We start from the raw sequence: 20,263 nt of genomic DNA on the forward strand, positions 1-20,263 counted from the left end.
GGAAGCTAAGGGAAATCACCTTGCTGACATTTCCGCAAGGAATGCTGCTCTTAAAGTAATCGACAAGAGCCAGACCTCTGTGATGGTTCATAGGGATAGTTCCCCAAATTATAACTTAGAAAAACTGGCTAGAGAAGCCCAACATTTGGCCTCAGAAAAGGGAAACAAGATTGGAAATTTAACAATTGTTGGTTTGATAACAAGACTTGGCCTACCGACAAAATGATAACATTTATGAATCAATATTGGTGGGGAAACATTAACAAGGGGGCAAAAAGTGCCTACCTCAATGGATCCCAAGGTGTGAGACTTGTTTAGCCTTGGAAAATACTGTCAAACTATTTCTTAAGAGGCCGTAAATGTGTTCCTTTAGCAATGAGTTAAAGTTGCTGTTGTTTCCCATCCTCCAGTATTTGATGTTTTCATTTTGGGAGGAGGTTAGCAGTTCTAATAGGTGTGTAGTCCTGTCTTATTGTTTTCATTTGTAATTCCCTAATGGCATACGAAGTGTATCATGTTTGTGTTAACTTATTTTTTATCTGTATATCTTCTTTGAATGTACACTTGTCCCACTTGTCTAAAATACAACCCAGAGAAGAACATCTGTACGGTTCCCGGCCATTTTAAACTGCCTAATGGACCATTCAGGCTCTGGAAAAAGGATTTCAAAAAACTTCCTCCACCTTGTGGATATAAACATGTTTAAGTCATGGTCTGTATATTTTCACACTGGACTGAAGCCTCCCCTTGCAAACAGGCTACTGCCTCTTCTGTGGCTAAAGTCCTTTTGGAAAAGATTATCCCTATCTGGGGAACTCCTCTCAAACTTCATAATGATTGAGGCACCCATTTTACTGGTCAGGTACTTCAACCAGTCTGCACTGTTTGGCCAGTTTTACAGCACTTTCACTGCACTTACCAATCCTCTGGTTTAGTCAAATGCACTAACGGCATTATTAAGACTCAGTTGGCAAAATTTTTAGAGGCCCTCAAATTACCTTTGCCAAAAGTATTGCCATTGGTCCTTCTGAATCTCAGAACCACCCCTTTTGGAACTCACAAACTCTCACCCTCTGAGAGTCACAGGATAGTCACTGGACTCCTGCTTCTTTTGAGCCACAACTGATAAAAGGAGAGATACTCTGATATTTCAAAGGCCTAATTGCTTCTATTATAAATAACCATGTTTTGATAGAGCAATCTTTTCACAGTGTGCTTTCAGGAGAGGAAGATACTAAGCATCACAGCTTGCAACCTGGACATTTCATCTATTGGAAAAGACATTTCCAGAAGGAATCTCTTCAACCTTGCTAGGAAAAGCCCCTATCAGGTACTGCTAACAAACCCTTGTGCCACCAAGCTCCAGGGGATAGTCCCTTGAACTCACGTGACACACCTAAAGAAAGCACCAATCCTGAATGGACCTGCACGTCATCTGGTGATATGAAAGTAGAGGTTTTCTGAATTTGAAGCAGACAATATCTGATAAGACAGCTTTCCCAATATATCCAGATTAGGCCTGTTGGAAGTTTGTCTGCCAAACCCCTGATGGTGGCATAATGCTTCAGATGATCTCCTATGTGTATGATCTTGATAACACGAACTTTAGATAAAACGTGCCTAACAGTTCTCCCTCCTGCCACTCCTTGTTACTCTAATGTGACTTCAATGGGCTTCCAAACTGTGCACTTTCACTCTAACATGGGATAGTACACCAAGGAAAGGTCCTTCCTGACACTTAGGGACAAAAACCTGCTGAAACAGGAAAATCGGACCATTGATCAGTGATGCTTTCAGAGAAAGCTCTTGATCAAAGGGGAGGAGTATAAAAATTAATAAAGAGAAACTTCAATTAAAATAGAGTTGGGAGGCTAGAACGGTGAGCTCTCACACCCTATGACGACAACAGAGCCCAACAGGAAACATAAAGACTTCCTCTTCTTGCCTGGCAAGAGCTCGGCCAATGAGAGACTGTCACGACTCAGCCAAAGAAAAGCCACCACACTTCCAACTCTCAGCCTCCAATGGACAATTTGTTTACTATAGCCTTCCTAACTTCCTCTTCCTCTCTTTGAAAGAGTTATCCTCTCCCTGTTGGGGGGATGTCCACTTGGCTCACCATGGTTGCAGACCCTGAATTGCAATTCTTTGTTGATCCGGAATAAACCCATTTTTGTTGGGGCAATACCTGACAGTCTATTTGTTTTAGGTCAATGCAATCTTAACACTAGTCTGGATAAATCTGCGTGACTTTAGTGTCCTCTCAGTACGAGCATTCTAGCCCTGGCAGCCTTCCTTTGCTCCCCTGCCAGAAAACAAAAGCAAAACAAACAAACAAACACCACAGCAGGCTACTTTGACTGGGTCTTAACATCATGCAGTTGTCATTTTGCCTCAAGTTACACAAAATGCCTCACCCATATAGAGGGCACACCAGGGGTTGAAAGAGGACCACGGTTTTTGGAGAAAATATTGAGAGAGTGCCCTTAGAAGGCTGTGAATCTCCCCAACCAAGGAAGAGGGATGGAAGTTAGGTCCTCTCCTCACATCCACTCAAGCAAGTAAGAGGGTGTTCAAGACCACTCCCTAGAGCTTCAAGTGTGCCTCCTCTCAACCAGAAACCACGAGGTACTGTGACGTGCTTGCAGGAGCATGGGGGGGAGTGCATTTGCCCGGCCCCCCAGCTCAGAGCCCACTCTAGGAAGGCCCTGCCCCCACACAGTGAAACATCACCATGGTAGCCATTGTTTGGTCTGCGTCCCCTAGCCCCAGGAGAACCCACAGGCCTCTCCAAGAGTCTCAGAGTGAAGCCAGAGAACCCTTGGCCCTGACCCACAACCCTCTTGGAGAGGTTCCTGCCTCCAGCCCCTCCCCCACCTTCCAGCCACAGAGGGCCAAATTCCCTCAGATTCTCTGAGAAAGAAGAGCAAGGAGGGCCTCGTGAGTGAGGCTGGAGAGGCCTCCCTCACGGAGGTGGCCTCTTCAGTCTCCCCTCAAGCATCGCAGGAACACCTGGCATCCTTGGGAGGTGGATATCTGCCCCGAGCCCTAGGTGCTGGCAACCTCAGCGGGGATGCGATCCCCAAGGCCACCGTGGTGGGCGCCAAAGGAAAGGTGCCCAAGAAAGTCATCGCTAAGAGGGTGTGAGGCTCTGTCAAGTGGTTGAACGTGAAGAATGGGTACGGTTTCATCAGCAGGCATGATACCCAGGAAGGTGTGTTCGTTCACCAGACGGCCATCCCCCGGAACAACCCTTGCAAGTTTGAACGCGGTGTGGGGGAAGGCGAGACTATCGAGTTCCACGTGGTGCAGGGTGAGCAGGGCACCGAGGCCGCTAATGTGAGCGGGCGCCCCAGTGGAGGGAAGCCGCTATGCTGCCCACAGCCCCCAGTCTCGCCGGGGATTCTCTATCCACGGCCAAGTGCCGCCACCACACAGTCCGAAGGGCGCTGAGCACGACGTTGCCGAAGGCGAGGGCAGCGGCGAAGGCTTCACCGCGTCCCAGGGCCTGAGGCGCTGTTGGCCTGGCCACCGCAAAGGCCAAAGGCCTTGGTGCTTCCCGCCCTGCCGCAGGGCCCCAACCGTGACCCGCTGCCCATCGATCCTGGCTACCACCAGTGGCCCATGGCCCAACCTCCTGCCAGCGTCCGCACAGAACACAAGTCCCGAGGGTGAGCCATGACGGCATCGGGGCCCCAGCCACCTGTTGAGACGCCCTAGGGGCTGAGGCACCACTCTTGGTCCAATAACCTCACGAGGCATCTCTGCGGAGCTGGAGGAGGAGCACAGGGAGAGCGGGCATGACGCCGACGGCGATCTGCAACAGAGGCCTCCTCCAAGCTATGGATCCCGCCGCCCCAATAACCCGCGCCGCCGCCCACAGCAGGCGCCTGGCCTCCAGCACCAGGATCTGGAGGGAAGAGCGGGCAAGATCAAGAAGAACCCTACTGAAACACCTGCCTTTGTTGCTGTGGACTAGAAAGCAGCGCCCCTGAGGAGGAGAACCCCCTGGTCGTGGATGCCCCCTCTGCCATCCGGGCCAAGTAATAGCTTGGCTCCCTCCCCCAGAACTCCCTGGCCTGGGCTGCAGGTGATGTCCCCTTGAAGAGATAATGCCCTTTTGTTGCAACGCAGTCCAGACATCCACAGTGACTGTTAGATTTGTGCCCTGAGAAAAATACATGCCCCTTCCCCAGGGTTTGAGGAAGGATAAATTACAAGACCTATGTATTTCTAAATTCCCTCATACCATCTGCCTTGGTAGTTTCTGTACACACACACACACACACACACCTCTGAATCTATTCCTTTTAAAGATTTGACCAGGACCACAGCTATTATTCTGCATCCCCAGGTGAATGAGTTGAAGTAATTTTAAAAACAACTTTAAAAATTTTTTTAACACAGAAATGAAGATTATCTGATATTGAAGATGTTCTGACATTGCTGTTGTGATATTACTCACCTGAGTGGTCATTTTCTCAATAAAACATTTCATGTTGCTTTTATATGATATCACTGTTGTCTGAAATATTTTAAAGCCTACTAGCCCATAAGTGTATTGAGACTGTCCTTTCAATCTTTTTTTAGAATGAGTTTTAGCAAAGATCTTACATATTGTTCTCTTTACAAGCCATGAATTTAAGACTAATTCTGGACTCACAAGTTGAAGGTCTTGGGGTATTCTAAACGATAAGAATACCTGAAGAAAGAAGTATCCCCATCTCTTTTATTTTCATCCTCTTCCCCTGCCCTGGAATTTGAGCAATAAATCAGGAGGGTGGACCCAACTACCCACACTTACTGCATAGGTACTACTCTATGAGGCAAAACACAAAAAACTGAGCACATCACCGTGACATGTAAGAAATGTGGCTCTCTGGAAACAGAATTTGCCTCTTTGTGTGGCTGTTTTTTTCTTTTAATGGATTCAATCTAACACCCTTTAAGTATACAAAAGAAAATGGGCATGAGGGACTTGGGGGGGGGTGGAAATGAGAGATGCTGGTCAAGGGGTATGAACTTTCAGTTGTAAGTTGAGAAAGTTCTGGGGAACTAATGTACAGCATGAAGACTATCGTTAACAATACTGTATTGTATACTTGAAAGTTGCTATAAGAGTAGAGCATTAATGTTCTCACCATGACAACAACAACAAAATGTTAATTATGTGAGGTGAAAGATGTGTTAATTAACCTTATTGTGAGTAACATTTTACAATATATACCTGTATAAAATTATCACATTATACATCTTAAACTTACACTACGTTATATGTCAGTTATATCTCAATAAATCTGGGGGAAAATGAAGGAAAAAAAGAATAAATAAATTAGTTAATTAAAAAAAGAAAGTGAGCATGGAAGCAGGTATAATTTTTGTAGTGCATACATGTGGAGATGAATAGAAACACCTAGTCTATAGATTTCATCTGTGCTTCCTGGTTGAGTTCATCCAGGGGGCCTGTGGAGGATTTCTGGAAGGCTTAGCAGGTGAGGTTCAGCCCATTTCAGGCCTTTCCCATCAAACAGAGAGGCTCTGACTGGGAATGTCATCCCCATACTGGTCTTTATTTGAACATATGTGGGGGCTGATGGATGGGAGGCAGGAGTTGGGTTTGGGGGTGGGGTGGGGAAAACGAGCAATCAATAAATTGGAAACCAACAGGGGTCTTTAAAGCCTCACTTTACAGATTAAGGAAATTGGAATATAAGTAGCAGGATCAAAATACTTTTCCCATTTAAATGTTGAGGCATTTTACACCACATTATAGGCTAGCATAAGGTATTTGGAGAGTCAGTATTCAGTCATTCGTTATGGCTAAATATCCTCAATCAATTCAAGTAGAAACAGCAGAGATTCCTCATTCAGAGAATGTTTGAGTGCCCACTTGTGCCCGACACTGTCAGGCACTAGGAGTTGCACCATGATGAAGAAGATGGTCCTTTCTCTCAAGGAGCCCACGGCCTAGTGGAGAGTGAGACAAAACTGGCAATGGCTACACAATGGAGTGAGTGCTCTGGTGGAGTTAGCACAGGATGTGAGAGGAAACACAGGTGACCTAGATGGTGGCAGGGTTAGTTCCAGGCTAAAGGAGCCACTACTTGGACACTTGAATTTAAAATTATATCTAGCAATCACCACAGAGCTCAGATTTGATAAAGTCATGTCACCATACAGCTAGAAGTTGTTCCTCCAGACTCCTAGCCCAGTGCACTTCCCACTATACCGGCTGACTTCTTCAGAGACTAGCAGAGTGCACCAAAAATCGCTAAGCATAAGAATTTATACTGACGCACAGCACCAAGAGAGAATGGGGGAAGATTTTAAATGAGACTAAACCTGCTATTATTAGGAAATAACGCAGATCTCTCCAGGGTGTCATTTTATGCCAAAATAACAGGCATGGATATGGTGAGGGAAAATATCTTCTGTACATACAAGTTTGGGTTCACAGGCTTCTCCCTGCTGTGTGAGGTATATGCATCAGGAGACATTGGATTGGTCAGCCTGGCCATGGAGCATTCACTGTGGGAGAATGGAGGCCATAAAGGACCCAACTAAGGGATCTTGAATTATCCCTGCTCGCAAGGGTGCCTGACAGGATCCATTAAGTGGAGTTGACCTGGTGATTGCTGGCTGGGGGTGGAACGGGGGAGAACTGAAGGATACAGAGGCTGGTCACAGAAGTACGTATCTGGGGGTGAGTATATTTAACTGACAGCAGGAACTTTCTGCTGTTTCCCAGCTGCTCCAGTATTTAGGCATACTTAAGGCAACTCCAACAGCCCAACAGGAGCCAAAGTGTATCACCTAAGCACAACAGAGAGATGCCTGGGCTAAAAAACAAAAACAATAGCAAAAAGAAATATATCCTTTGTGCTAATCCTCTTTCCTCTCTTTCACTCCCACTTCATGTACCAGATATTACTTGGTTTTCTTGACTGAAAAATGTGAACTTAGCAGTTATCTTTGTTTGGACCATTGAAAGGTGACATGTCCCATCCTAAAGCCTTCAATAATAGCACATGTCCTTAGATATCTTTGATTGGGAGACCAAGTTCCAGAGAATTTGGGTAGGAATGCATGAGAGCATCGTCCCAGAATCCCCAGTGTCCTATTTCAATTGAATGTGAAGCCAAGGGGATGCGATTCCTCACCTTCCTAAGAGTAAGGTGGGTCACGAAGCTGAAGCAGAAACCCCAGCAAGAATACTCTTCCTTCTTGTGACTTGCAGTATCAAGACAATGGCACTTCTGAATCACTTCATGGATCCCCTTGATGTAGGAAGGGCACGCAGTCACAGGTGCCAGTTTGGATTTCCTTTTTCTCTTCTGTGTTTGGAGCTATCTGCTCCCATGCTCTTCCTGACTGGTTGGCTAGGTTCTGCTATTGTTTTAATTGAAATATATTTACAGTATTATGTTCGTTTCAGTTCCACATCATAATGATTCAATATTTTTGCAGATTATACTCCATTATAGGTTATTAAAAGATAATGGCTATAATTTCCTTTGCTATACAGCATATCCTGTTGCATATCTATTTTAGACACAGAAGTTTGTCCCTGGTAATCCCATACCCCTAATTTGTCCCTTTCCCCTTCCTCTCACCTTTGGTCACCACAGGTTTTCTTTCTATATCTGTGAGTCTGTTTCAGTTTTGCACATACATCCGTTTGTACTGTTTTTCAGATTGCCCATGTAAGTGATTTACAGTATCTGTCTTTCTCTGTCTGATATTTCACTAAGCATAATATACTCTAGGTCCATCTATATTGCTGCAAATCGCAGTATTTCATACTTTTTTATGTCTGAGTAATATTCCATTAAGTAGATTTAGATACCTAGATTAGACGCATACCTCATTTTCCCCCCTTTTTAATTTTTTGTTTGTTTATTTAAAGGTCAATTTTCAAAAGTTTCATACACTGATTTCATGTAATCCCACAATAACACTTTTTTCCCCTTTACCCCTACATTGCCCCTCCCATGTGCCCTCTCCCCACTGGTAACCACAAGTTGGTTCTCTGTATCTGTAAGTCTGCTTCATTTTTGTTTTATTCACTAGTTTGCTGTAGTTTTTAGATTCCACATAGAACTTATATCATGCAATATTTGTCTTTGTCTGACTTATTCCACTTAGCATAGTGCCCTCCAAGTCCATCCGTGTTGCTGCAAATGACAAACTTTCATTCATTTTTATGGCTGCATAGTATTGCATTGTGTGTGTGTGTGTGTGTGTGTGTGTGTGTATGCATCATCTCCTTTATTAATCCATCTGTTGATGGACACTTAGGTGGCTTGCATACCTTGGCAATTGTAAATAATGCTGCTATGAGCATTGGGGTGCCTGTATCTTTTTGAATTACTGTTTTTGTTTTGCTAAGATATATATATCCTGGAGTAGAATTGCTGGGTCACACAGTAGTTCTATTTTTAGTTTCTTGACAATCCTCCATCTGTTTTCCACAGTGGCTGTACCAATTTACATTCCCACCAGCAGTGTACCAGGGGGCCCTTTCCTCCACTTCCTTGCCAACGTTTCATATTGTGTTCTTTTTCATGATAGCCATTCTGACAGGTGTCAGGTGATATCTCATTGTAGTTTTGATTTGCACTTCCCTGATGATTAGTGATGCTGAGCTTCTTTTCATGTGTCTGTTCACCATCTGCATTCCCTCTTGGGAATATTGTCTATTCAGTTCTTCCCATTTTTAAAGCAGGGTTGGTTTTTTATTTTTTAAAGTTAAGTTTTTTGAGCTGTTCATATAAGTTGGATATTGACACTATATTGGTCATATATCATTTGCAAATATCTTCCTAGATTCAGTAGGTTGTCTTTTGGCTTTGTTGATGGTTTCCTTTGCTGTGCAAAAGCTCTTACGTTTAATTAGGCCCCATTTGTTTATTTTTGCTTTAGTTTCCTTTGTTTTAGGAGAGGGATCCAAAAAGTTATTGCTGCAATTTAGGTCAGAGAGTCTTCTGCCTATGTTTTCCTCTAGGACTCTTATAGTATCCAGACTTACATTTAGGTTTTTAATCCATTTTGAGTTTATTTTTGGATACGGTGTTAAAGAATGTTCTGATTTGATTCTTTTATATGTATCTGTCCAGTTCTCCCAGCACAACTCATTGAAAGCGACTGTCTTTTTTTCATTGTATATTCTTGCCTCCTTCATTGTAGATTAATTGATCATAGGTGCCTGGGTTTATCATCTCTGGGCTTTCTATGCTTTTCCATTCAGATGTCTGTCTGTATTTGTGCCAGTACCATACTTTATGATTTCTATTGCTTTGTTGTCTGAAATCAGGGAGCCTTATTCTTCCAGCCATGTTCTTCTTTCACAAGCTTGTTTTGACTATTAGGGGTCTTTTGTGTTTCCATACAATTTTAAGAAACTTTTTGTTCTACTTCTCTGAAAAATGCCGTTGGTAATTTGATAAGGATTGCATTGAATCTATAGTTTGCCGTGGGTATAATGGTCACTTTAAATATGAATAACAATATTGATTCTTCCAATCCAAGGGCATGGTATCTCTTTCCATCTGTTTGTGTCATCTTCAATTTCTTTCCTCAGCGTCTTTTAATTTTCGTAGTACAGGTCTTTTGCCTCCTCAGGTCGGTTTATTCCTAGGTATTTTATTCTTTCTGATGCAATGGTAAGCGATATTGTTTCTTTAATTTACCTTTCTGATAATTCCTTGTTAGTGTATAGAAATGCATCAGACTTCGTTATGTTAATTGTGTATCCTCTGTCTTTAGGATGTTCTGCGTATGCTATCATGTCATCTGCAAACAGGGATAGTGTTACTTCTTACTTTCCAATTTAGATTCCTCTTATTTCTTTTACTCCTCTGAATGCTGTGGCTGTACTCCCAAAACTGTGTTGAATTAAGTGGTGAGAGTGGGCATCCTTGTCTTGTTCCTGATCTTAGAGGGAATGCTTTCAAATTTTCACTGAGAAGTCTGATGTTACCTGTGGGTTTGTCACATCTGGCATTTAATATGCTGAGGTATATTTCCTCTACACCCACTTTCAGGACAGTTTTCTTTTTTTTAATTGAAATATACTTGATTCACAATGTTGTGTTACTATCTTCTGTAAAGCACAGTGAATCTGTTATACTTATACATATACCTACTCATTTTTACATTCGTTTCACATATAGGTTATTACAGAGTATTGAGTATAGTTCCCTGAGGTATACAGTAGGTCCTTAAAAATCATGTTTTATATATATATATATATATATATATATATATATATATATATATATATAAATAAATAAAATAGTGTGCATATATCAAACCCAATCTCCCAATTTATCCCTCTACCCCTTTCCCCCTGGTAAGTGTAAGTGTGTTTTGTACATCTATAACTAGATTTCCCTTTCGTAAACAAGTTTTCTTGTACCATTATGTGAGATTCCACACAGTGATATCACAATATTTGTCTTTCTCATTCTGACTTACTTCACTCAGTATGACAATCTTTAAGTCCATCCATGTTGCTGCAAAAGGCATTATTTCATTCTTTTTTATGGCTGAGTAACATTCCATGCTATATATGCACCACATTCTTCTTGACCCGTTCCTCTGTCGATAGACATTTAGGTGGCTTCCATGTCGTTGCTATTGTAAATAGTGCTGCAATGAATATCTGGATGCATGCATATTTTCAAATGATGGTTTTCTCCGGATATATGCCCAGGAGTGGAATTGCTGATTCACATGTTAGCTGTATTTCTAGTTTTTTAAGGAACCGCAATACTGTTCTCCACAGTGGCTGTACCAATTTATACTCCCACCAACAACGTAGAAGGGTTCCCTTTTCTCCACACACTCTCCAGCATTATCTTTTTTTTACATCTTTATTGAATTATAATTGCTTTACAATGGTGAGTTCATTTCTGCTTATAACAAAGTAAATCACTTATACATATACATATGTTCCCATATCTCTTCCCTCTTGCATCTCCCTCCCTCCCACCCTCCCTATCCCACCCCTTCAGGCGGTCACAAAGCACAGAGCTGATCTCCCTGTGCTATGTGGCTCCTATCCACTAGCTATCTACCATACGTTTCGTAATGTATGTATGTCCATGCCTCTCTCTCACTTTGTCAGAGCTTACCCGTCCTCCTCCCCATATCCTCAGGTCCATTCTCGTGTAGGTCTGTGTCTTTATTCCTGTCTTACCCCTAGCTTCTTCATGATATAGTTTTCTTTTCCTAAATTCCATATATATATATATATATATATATATATATATATATGTTAGCATACGGTATTTGTCTTTCTCTTTCTGACCTACTTCACTCTGTATGACAGACTCTAGGTCTATCCATCTCATTACAAACAGCTCAATTTCGTTTCTTTTTACGGCTGAGTAATATTCCATTGTATATATGTGCCACATCTTCTATATCCATTCATCCAAAGATGGACACTTAGGTTGTTTCCATCTCCGGGCTATTGTAAATAGAGCTGCAATGAATATTGTGGTACACGACACTTTTTGAATTATGATTTTCTCAGGGTATATGCCCAGTAGTTGTATTGCTGGGTCATATGGTAGTTCTATTTGTAGTTTTTTAAGGAACATCCATACTGTTCTTCATAGTGGCTGAACCAATTCACATTCCCACCAGCAGTGCAAGAGTGTTCCCTTTTCTCCACACCCTCTCCAGCATTTACTGTTTCTAGATTTTTTGATGATGGCCATTCTGACTGGTGTGAGATGATATCTCATTGTAGTTTTGATTTGCAATTCTCTAATGATTAATGATGTTGAGCATTCTTTCATGTGTTTGTTGGTAGTCTGTATATCTTCTTTGGAAAAATGTCTATTTAGGTTTTCTGCCCATTTTTGGATTAGGTTGTTTTTTTTTTTTTGTTATTGAGCTGCATTAGCTACTTGTAAATTTTGGAGACTAATCTTTTGTCAGTTGCTTCATTTGCAAATATTTTCTCCCATTCTGAGGGTGACCTTTTGGTCTTGTTTATAGTTTTCTTTGCTGTGCAAAAGCTTTGAAGTTTCATTAGGTCCCATTTGTTTATTTTTGTTTTTATTTCCATTTCTCTAGGAGGTGGGTCAAAAAGGATCTCGCTCTGATTTATGTCATAGAGTGTACTGCCTATGTTTTCCTCTAAGAGTTTGATAGTTTCTGCCCTTACATTAGGTCTGTAATCTATTTTGAGCTTATTTTTCTGTATGGTGTTAGGGAGTGATCTAATCTCATGCTTATACATGTACCTGTCCAGTTTTCCCAGCACCACTTATTGAAGAGACTGCCCTTTCTCCACTGTACATTCCTGCCTCCTTTATCAAAGATAAGGTGACCATATGTGCGTGGGTTTATCTCTGGGCTTTCTATCCTGTTCCATTGATCTATATTTCTGTTTTTGTGCCAGTACCATACTGTCTTGAATACAGTAGCTTTGTAGTATAGTCTGAAGTCAGGGAGCCTGATTCCTCCAGCTCCGTTTTTCGTTCTCAAGATTGCTTTGGCTATTCGGGGTCTTTTGTGTTTCCATACAAATTGTGAAATTTTTTGTTCTAGTTCTGTGAAAAATGCCAGTGGTAGTTTGATAGGGATTGCATTGAATCAGTAGATTGCTTTGAGTAGTAGAGTCATTTTCTCAATGTTGATTCTTCCAATCCAAGAACATGGTATATCTCTCCATCTATTTGTATCATCTTTATTTTCTTTCATCAGTGTCATAATTTTCTGCATACAGGTCATTTGTCTCCTTAGGTATGTTTATTCCTAGATATTTTATACTTTATGTTGCAATGGTAAAGGGTGTGTTCTTTTGATATCACTTTCATATTTTTCATCATAAGTGTATAGGAATGCCAGAGACTTCTGTTCATAATTTTGTATCCTGCTACTTTGCCAAATACATTGATTACCTCTAGTAGTTTTCTGGTAGCATCTTTAGGATTCTCTATGTATTGTATCATGTCATCTGCAAAGAGTGACAGCTTTACTAGTTCTTTTCTGATTTGGACTATTTTTCTTTCCTTTTCTTCTCTGATTGCTGTGGCTAAAACTTCCAAAATTATGTTGAGTAAGAGTGGTGAGAGTGGGCAACCTTCTCTAGTTCCTGATCTTAGTGTAAATGCTTTCAGTTTTTCACCATTGAGGATGATGTTGGCTGTGGGTTTGTCATATATGGCCTTTATTATGTTCAGGAAAGTTCCCTCTATGCCTACTTTCTGCAGGTTTTTATACTAAATGGGTGTTGAATTTTCTTGAAAGTTTTTTCTGCATCTATTGAGGTGATCATAAGGATTTTCTCCTTCAATTTTTTAATATGGTTTATAACATTGTTTGATATGCGTATATTGAAGAATCCTTGCATTCCTGGAATTAACCCCACTAGATCATGGTGTTTGATAACTTTAATGTGCTGTTGGATTCTATTTGCTTGTATTTTGTTGAGGATTTTTGCATCTATGTTCATCAGTGATACTGGTCTGTAGTCTTCTTTCTTTGTGACATCCTTGTCTGGTTTTGGTATCAAGGTGATGGTGGCCTCATAGAATGAGTTTGGGAGTGTTCCTCCCTCTGCTATATTTGGAAGAGTTTGAGAAGGATAGGTGTTAGCTCTTCTCTAACTGTTTGATAGAATTTGCCTGTGAAGTGATGTGGTCCTGGGCTTTTGTTTGTTGGAACATTTTAAATTGCAGTTTCAATTTCAGGGCTTGTGATTTGTTTGTTTATATTTTCTTTTTCTTCCTCATTCAGTTTTGTCAGGTTGTGCATTTCTAAGAATTTGTCCATTGCTTCCAGATTGTCCATTTTATTGGCATAGAGTTGCTTGTAGTAATCTCTCATGATCTTTTGTATTTCTGCATTGTCAGTTGTTACTTCCCCTTTTTCATTTCTAAATCTATTGATTTGAGTCTTCTCCCTTATTTTCTTGATGAGTCTGGCTAATGGTTTATCAAATTTGTTTATCTTCTCAAAGAACGAGCTTTTAGTTTTATTGATCTTTGCTATTGTTTCCTTCATTTCTTTTTCATTTATTTCTGATCTGATTTTTATGATTTCTTTCCTTCTGCTAACTTTGGGGTTTTTTTGTTCTTCATTCTCTAGTTGATTTAGGTACAAGGTTAGGTTATTCATTCGAGATGTTTCCTCTTTCTTAAGGCAGGATTGTATTGCTATAAACTTCCCTCTTAGAACTGCTTTTGCTGAATTGCATTGGTTTTGGGTCATCGTGTCTCCATTGTCATTTGTTTCTAGGTATTTCTTAATTTCCTCTTTGATTTTTTAAGTGATCCCTGCGTTATTAAGTAGTGTATTGTTTAGCCTCCATGTTTTCGTATTTTTTACAGGTCTTTTCCTGTAATTGATATCTAGTCTCATGGAGTTGTGGTCGGAAAAGATACTTGATACAATTTCAATTTTCTTACATTTACCAAGGCTTGATTTGTGACCCAAGATATGATCTATCCTGGAGAATGTTCCATGAGCACTTGAGAAAAATGTGTAATCTGTTGTTTTTGGATGGAATGTCCTATAAATATCAATGAAGTCCATCTTGTTTAATGTAACATTTAACGCTTGTGTTTCCTTATTTATTTTCATTTTGGATAATCTGTCCATTGGTGAAAGTGGGGTGTTAAAGTCTCCTACTATGAATGTGTTACTGTCAATTTCCCCTTTTATGGCTCTTAGTATTTGCCTTATGTATTGAGGTGCTCCTATGTTGGGTGCATAAATATTTACAATTGTTATATCTTCTTCTTGGATCGATCCCTTGATCATTATGTAGTGTCCTTCTTTGTCTCTTGTAATACTCTTTATTTTAAAGCCTATTTCTTCTGATATGAGAATTGCTACTCCAGCTTTCTTTTGGTTTCTGTTTGCAAGGAATATCTTTTTCCATCCCCTTACTTTGAGTCTGTATGTGTCTCTAGGTCTGAAGTGGGTCTCTTGTAGACACCATATATATGGGCCTTGTTTTTGTATCCATTCAGCCAATCTGTGTCTTTTGGTGGGTGCATTTGATCCACTTACGTTTAGGGTAATTTTCATTATGTATTTTCCATTTTCTAAATTGTTTTGGGTTCGTTATTGTAGGTCTTTTCCTTCTGTTGTCTTTCTTGCCTAGAGAAGTTCCTTTAGCATTTGTTGTAAAGCTGGTGTGGTGGTGCTGAAGTCTCACAGCTTTTGCTTGTCTGTAAACATTTTAATTTCTCCATCAAATCTGAGTGAGGTCCTTGATGGGTAGAGTAATTTTGGTTGCAGGTTTTTCTCCTTCATCACTTTAAATATGTCCTTTGAGTCCCTTCTGGCTTGCAGAATTTCTGCTGAAAGAACAGCTGTTAACCATATGGGGATTTCTTGAGTGTGATTTGTTGTTTCTCCCTTGCAGCTTTTTATATGTTTTCTTTCTATTTAATATTTGACAGTTTGATTAATATGTGTCTTGGCTCATTTATCCTTGGATTTATCCTGTATGGGACTCTCTGTGCTTCCTGGACTTGATTAACTATTTCCTTTCCCATATTAGGGAACTTTTCAACTATAATCTCTTCAAATATTTTCTCAGTCCCTTCCTTTTTCTGTTATTCTTCTGGAACCCCTATAATTCAAATGTTGGTGCATTTAAATTTGTCCTTGTGGTCTCTGAGGCTGTCCTCAGTTCTTTTCATTCTTTTGTCTTTATTCTCCTCTGCAGTAGTTATTTCCACTATTTTATCTTCCAGGTCACTTATCCGTTCTTCTTCCTCAGTTATTCTGCTATTGATCCCATCTAGAGTATTTATAATTTCATTCATTGTGCTGTTCACCATTGTTTGTTTCATCTTTTGTTCTTCTAGTTCGTTGTTAAATGTTTCTTGCATTTTGTCTATTCTATTTCCAAGATTTGGATAATCTTTACTATCTTTATTCTGAATTATTTTTCAAGTAGACTGCCTGTTTCCTCTTCATTTGTTAGGTCTGGTGGGTTTTTATCTTGCTCCTTCATTTGCTGTGTGATTTTCTATCTTCTCATTTTGTTTATCTTACTATGTTAGGGGTCTCCTTTTTGCAGGCTGCAGGTTCATAGTTCCCGTTGTAGTTTGTAGTTCCTGTTGTTTTTCGTGTCTGTCCCCAGTGGCTAAGGTTGGTTCAATGGGTTGTTTAGGTTTCCTGGTGGAGGGGACTAGTGCCTGTGTTCTGGTGGATGAGGCTGGATCTTGTCTTTCTGGTGGGCATTTCCATGTCTGCTGGTGTGTTTTAGGGTGTCTGTGGACTTATGATTTTAGGCCGCCTCTCTGTTAATGGATGGGGTTGTGTTCCTGCCTTGCTAGTTGTTTGGCATAGGGTGTCCAGCACTGTAGCTTTCTGGTCGTTGAGTGAAGCTGGGTGCTGTTGTTGAGATGGAGATCTCTGGGAGATATTCGCCATTTGATATTATGTGGAGCTGTGGGGTCTCTTGTGCACCAGTGTCCTGAAATTGGCTCTCCGACCTCAGAGGCACAGTACTGACTCCTGGCTGCAGCACCAAGAGCCTCTCATACACACGGCTCAGAATAAAAGGGAGAAAAAGTAGAAAGAAAAAATTAGTAGAAGTAGAGAGAAAGAAAAAAAGAAAGAAAGAAAGAAAAAAGAAATGAGGGAGGGAGGGAAGAAGGAAGGGAGGAGGGAAGGAAAGAAGGAAAGAAAGAAGATAAAGTAAAATAAAATAAAGTAAGATAAAAGATAATAAAGTTATTAAAAAAAGAATAATTATTAAGAAAAAAAAAAGGATAGATAGATCCCTAGGATAAATGGTGGAAGCCAAGCTATACAGACAAAATCTCATACAGAAGCATACACATACACACTCACAAAAAGAGGAAAAGGGGAAAAAATAATAAATCCTGCTCTCAAAGTCCACCTCCTCAATTTGGGATGATTCGTTGTCTATTCATGTATTCCACAGATGCAGGGTATATCAAGTTGATTGTGGAGCTTTAATCCACTTCTTCTGAGGTTGCTGGGAGAGATTTCCCTTTCTCTTCTTTGTTCTCACAGCTTCCAGGCCCTCACCTTTGGATTTGGCCCTGCCTCTGCATGTAGTTCTCCGGAGAGCATCTGTCCTTCACTCAGAAAGGACAGGGTTAAAGGAGCAGCTGCTTCGGGAACTCTGACTCACTCAGGCCGGGGGAAGCGGGGCACGGAGTGCAGGGTGGGCCTGCGGTGGCAGAGCCCGGCATGCCATTGCACCAGCCTGAGGTGTGCCGTGTGTTCTCCCAGGGAAGCTGTCCCTGGATCCCGGGACCCTGGCAGTGGCGGGCTGCACAGGCTCTCCAGAAGGGGGCTGTGGATAGTGACCTGTGCTCCCAAGCAGCCTTCTCGTTGGCAGCAGCAGGAGCCTTAGGGTCTCGTGCCCGTCTCTGTTGTCCGCACTTTTAGCTGCAGCTCGCGCCCATCTCTGGAGCGCCTTTAAGCAGTGCTCTTAATCCCCTCTCTTCGTGCACCAGGAAACAAAGAGGGAAGAAAAAGTCTCTTGCCTCTTCAGCAGGTCCAGACTTTTTCCCGGGCACCCTCCCGTCCAGCCGTGGTGCACTAACCCCTTCAGGCTGTATTTACACCGCCAACACCAGTCCTCCCCTGCGCTCAGACCGAAGCCCAAGCCTCGGCTCCCAGCCCCACCTGCCCTGGCGGGTGAGCAGACAAGCCTCTCGGGATGGTGAGTGCCAATCAGCACCAATCCTCTGTGCGGGAATCTTTCCACTATGTCCTCCGCACCCCTGTTGCTGTGCTCTCCTCCGCAGCTCTGAAGCTTTCTCCCTCCGCCACCCACAGTCTCTGCCCACGAAGGGGCTTCCTAGTGTGTGGAAACATTTCCTCCTTAACAGCTCCCTCCCACTGGTGTATGTCCCATCCCTATCTTTTTGTCTCTGTTTATTCTTTTATCTTTTGCCTTACCCAGGTACGTGGGGAGTTTCTTGCCTTTTTGAAAGTCTGAGGTCTTCTGCCAGCGTTCAGTAGGTGTTCTGTAGGAATTGTTCCACGTGTATTTCCCAGCATTGTCATATGTCAATTTTTTGATGAGTGCCATTCTGACTGGTGTGAGGTGATACCTCATTGTAGTTTTCATTTGCATTTCTTCAATAATTAGTGCTGTTGAGCATCTTTTCATGTGCTTTTTGGCCATCTGTATGCCTTCTTTCGAGAAAGGTCCTTTTAGAACTTCTACCCAGTTTTTGATTGGGTTTTGTTGTTGTTCTGGTTGTTGTTTTGGAGCTGTGTGAGTTGTTTGCATATTTTGGAGATTAGTCCTTTGTTGGTTGCTTAATTGGCAAATATTTTCTTCCATTTTTTGGCTTATCTTTTCATTTTGTTTATGGTTTCCTTTCCTCTGCACAAGCTTTTAATTTTCATCAGGTTCCATTTGCTAACTTTTATTTTTATTTTCATTACTCTAGGAGGAGTATCAAAATATATCTTAACACGATTTAAGTCAGAGAAGTTTCTGCCTATGTTTTCCTCTAAGAGTTTTATAGTATCTGGTCTTATATTTAGGTCTTTAATCCATTTTGTGTTTACTTTTGTGTATGGTGTTAAGGAGTGTTCTAATTTCATTCTCTTACATGTAGTTATCCAGTTTTCCCAGCACCAATTATTGAAGAGATTATCTTTTTTTCACTGTATATTCTTGCTTCTTTGTCATAGATTAGGTGACAATAGGTAGCAGGTTTATCTCGGACTTTGTATCTTGTTCCATCGGTCTGTATTTTTGTTTTTGTGCCAATATCATACTGTCTTGATTACTGTATCTTTCTAATAGATTTTGATGTCAGGGAGACTGATTCCTCCTTTCTTTGTCAAGATTGCTTTGGCTATTCAGGCCCCTTTTTTTTTCCCATACAAACTGTAAAATAGATTGTTTTAATTCTGTGAAAAATGCCATTGGTAATTTCATAGGGATTGAAGTGAATATGTAGGCTGCTTTGGATTGTAGAGTCATGTTCACAATATTGATTCTTCCAATCCAAGAACATGGTAAGTCTCTCCATCTGTTTGTGTCGTCTTTGATTTCTTTCATCAGTATCCTATAGTTTTCTGAGTACAGGTCTTTTGCAACCTTATGTAGAATTATTCCTAGGTATTTTGTTCTTATGGTTGCAATGGTTAATGGGATTGTATCTTTTTTTTTAACATCTTTATTGGAGTATAATTGCTTTACAATGGTATGTTAGTTTCAGCTTCACAACAAAATGAATCAGTTATATATATACATCCCATATCTCTTCCCGCTTGCGTCTCCCTCCCTCCCACCCTCCCTATCCCACCCCTCCAGGCGGTCACAAAGCACCGAGCTGATCTCCCTGTGCTATGCGGCTGCTTCCCACTAGCTAACTACCTTACTTTTGGTAGTGTATATATGTCCATGCCTCTTTATCGCTTTGTCACCGTTTACCCTTCCGCCTCCCCATAGCCTCAAGTCCATTCTCTAGTAAGTCTGTGTCTTTATTCCTGTTTCACCCCTAGGTTTTTCATGACATTTTTTTTTTAAATTCCATATATATGTGTTAGCATACGGTATTTGTCTCTCTCTTTCTGACTTACTTCACTCTGTATGACAGACTCTAGGTCTATCCACCTCATTACAAATAGCTCAATTTCGTCTCTTTTTATGGCTGGGTAATATTCCATTGTATATATGTGCCACATCTTCTTTATCCATTCATCCGATGATGGACACTTAGGTTGTTTCCATCTCTGGGCTATTGTAGATAGAGCTGCAATGAACATTTTGGTACATGACTCTTTTTGAATTATGGTTTTCTCAGGGTATATGCCCAGTAGTGGGATTGCTGGGTCATATGGTAGTTCTATTTGTAGCTTTTTAAGGAACCTCCATACTGTTCTCCACAGTGGCTGTATCAATTTACATTCCCACCAACAGTGTAAGAGGGTTCCCTTTTCTCCACACCCTCTCCAGCATTTATTGTTTCTAGATTTTTTGATGATGGCCATTCTGACTGGTGTGAGATGACATCTCATTGTAGTTTTGATTTGCATTTCTCTAATGATTAGTGATGTTGAGCATTCTTTCATGTGTTTGTTGGCACTCTGTATATCTTCTTTGGAGAAATGTCTATTTAGGTCTTCTGCCCATTTTTGGATTGGGTTGTTTGTTTTTTTGTTATTAAGCTGCATGAGCTGCTTATAAATTTTGGAGATTAATCCTTTGTCCGTTGCTTCATTTGCAAATATTTTCTCCCATTCTGAGGGTTGTCTTTTGGTCTTGTTTATGGTTTCCTTTGCT

The sequence above is a fragment of the Lagenorhynchus albirostris genome, chromosome X, assembly GCF_949774975.1.
Source record: "Lagenorhynchus albirostris chromosome X, mLagAlb1.1, whole genome shotgun sequence".
NCBI lineage: Eukaryota > Metazoa > Chordata > Mammalia > Artiodactyla > Delphinidae > Lagenorhynchus > Lagenorhynchus albirostris.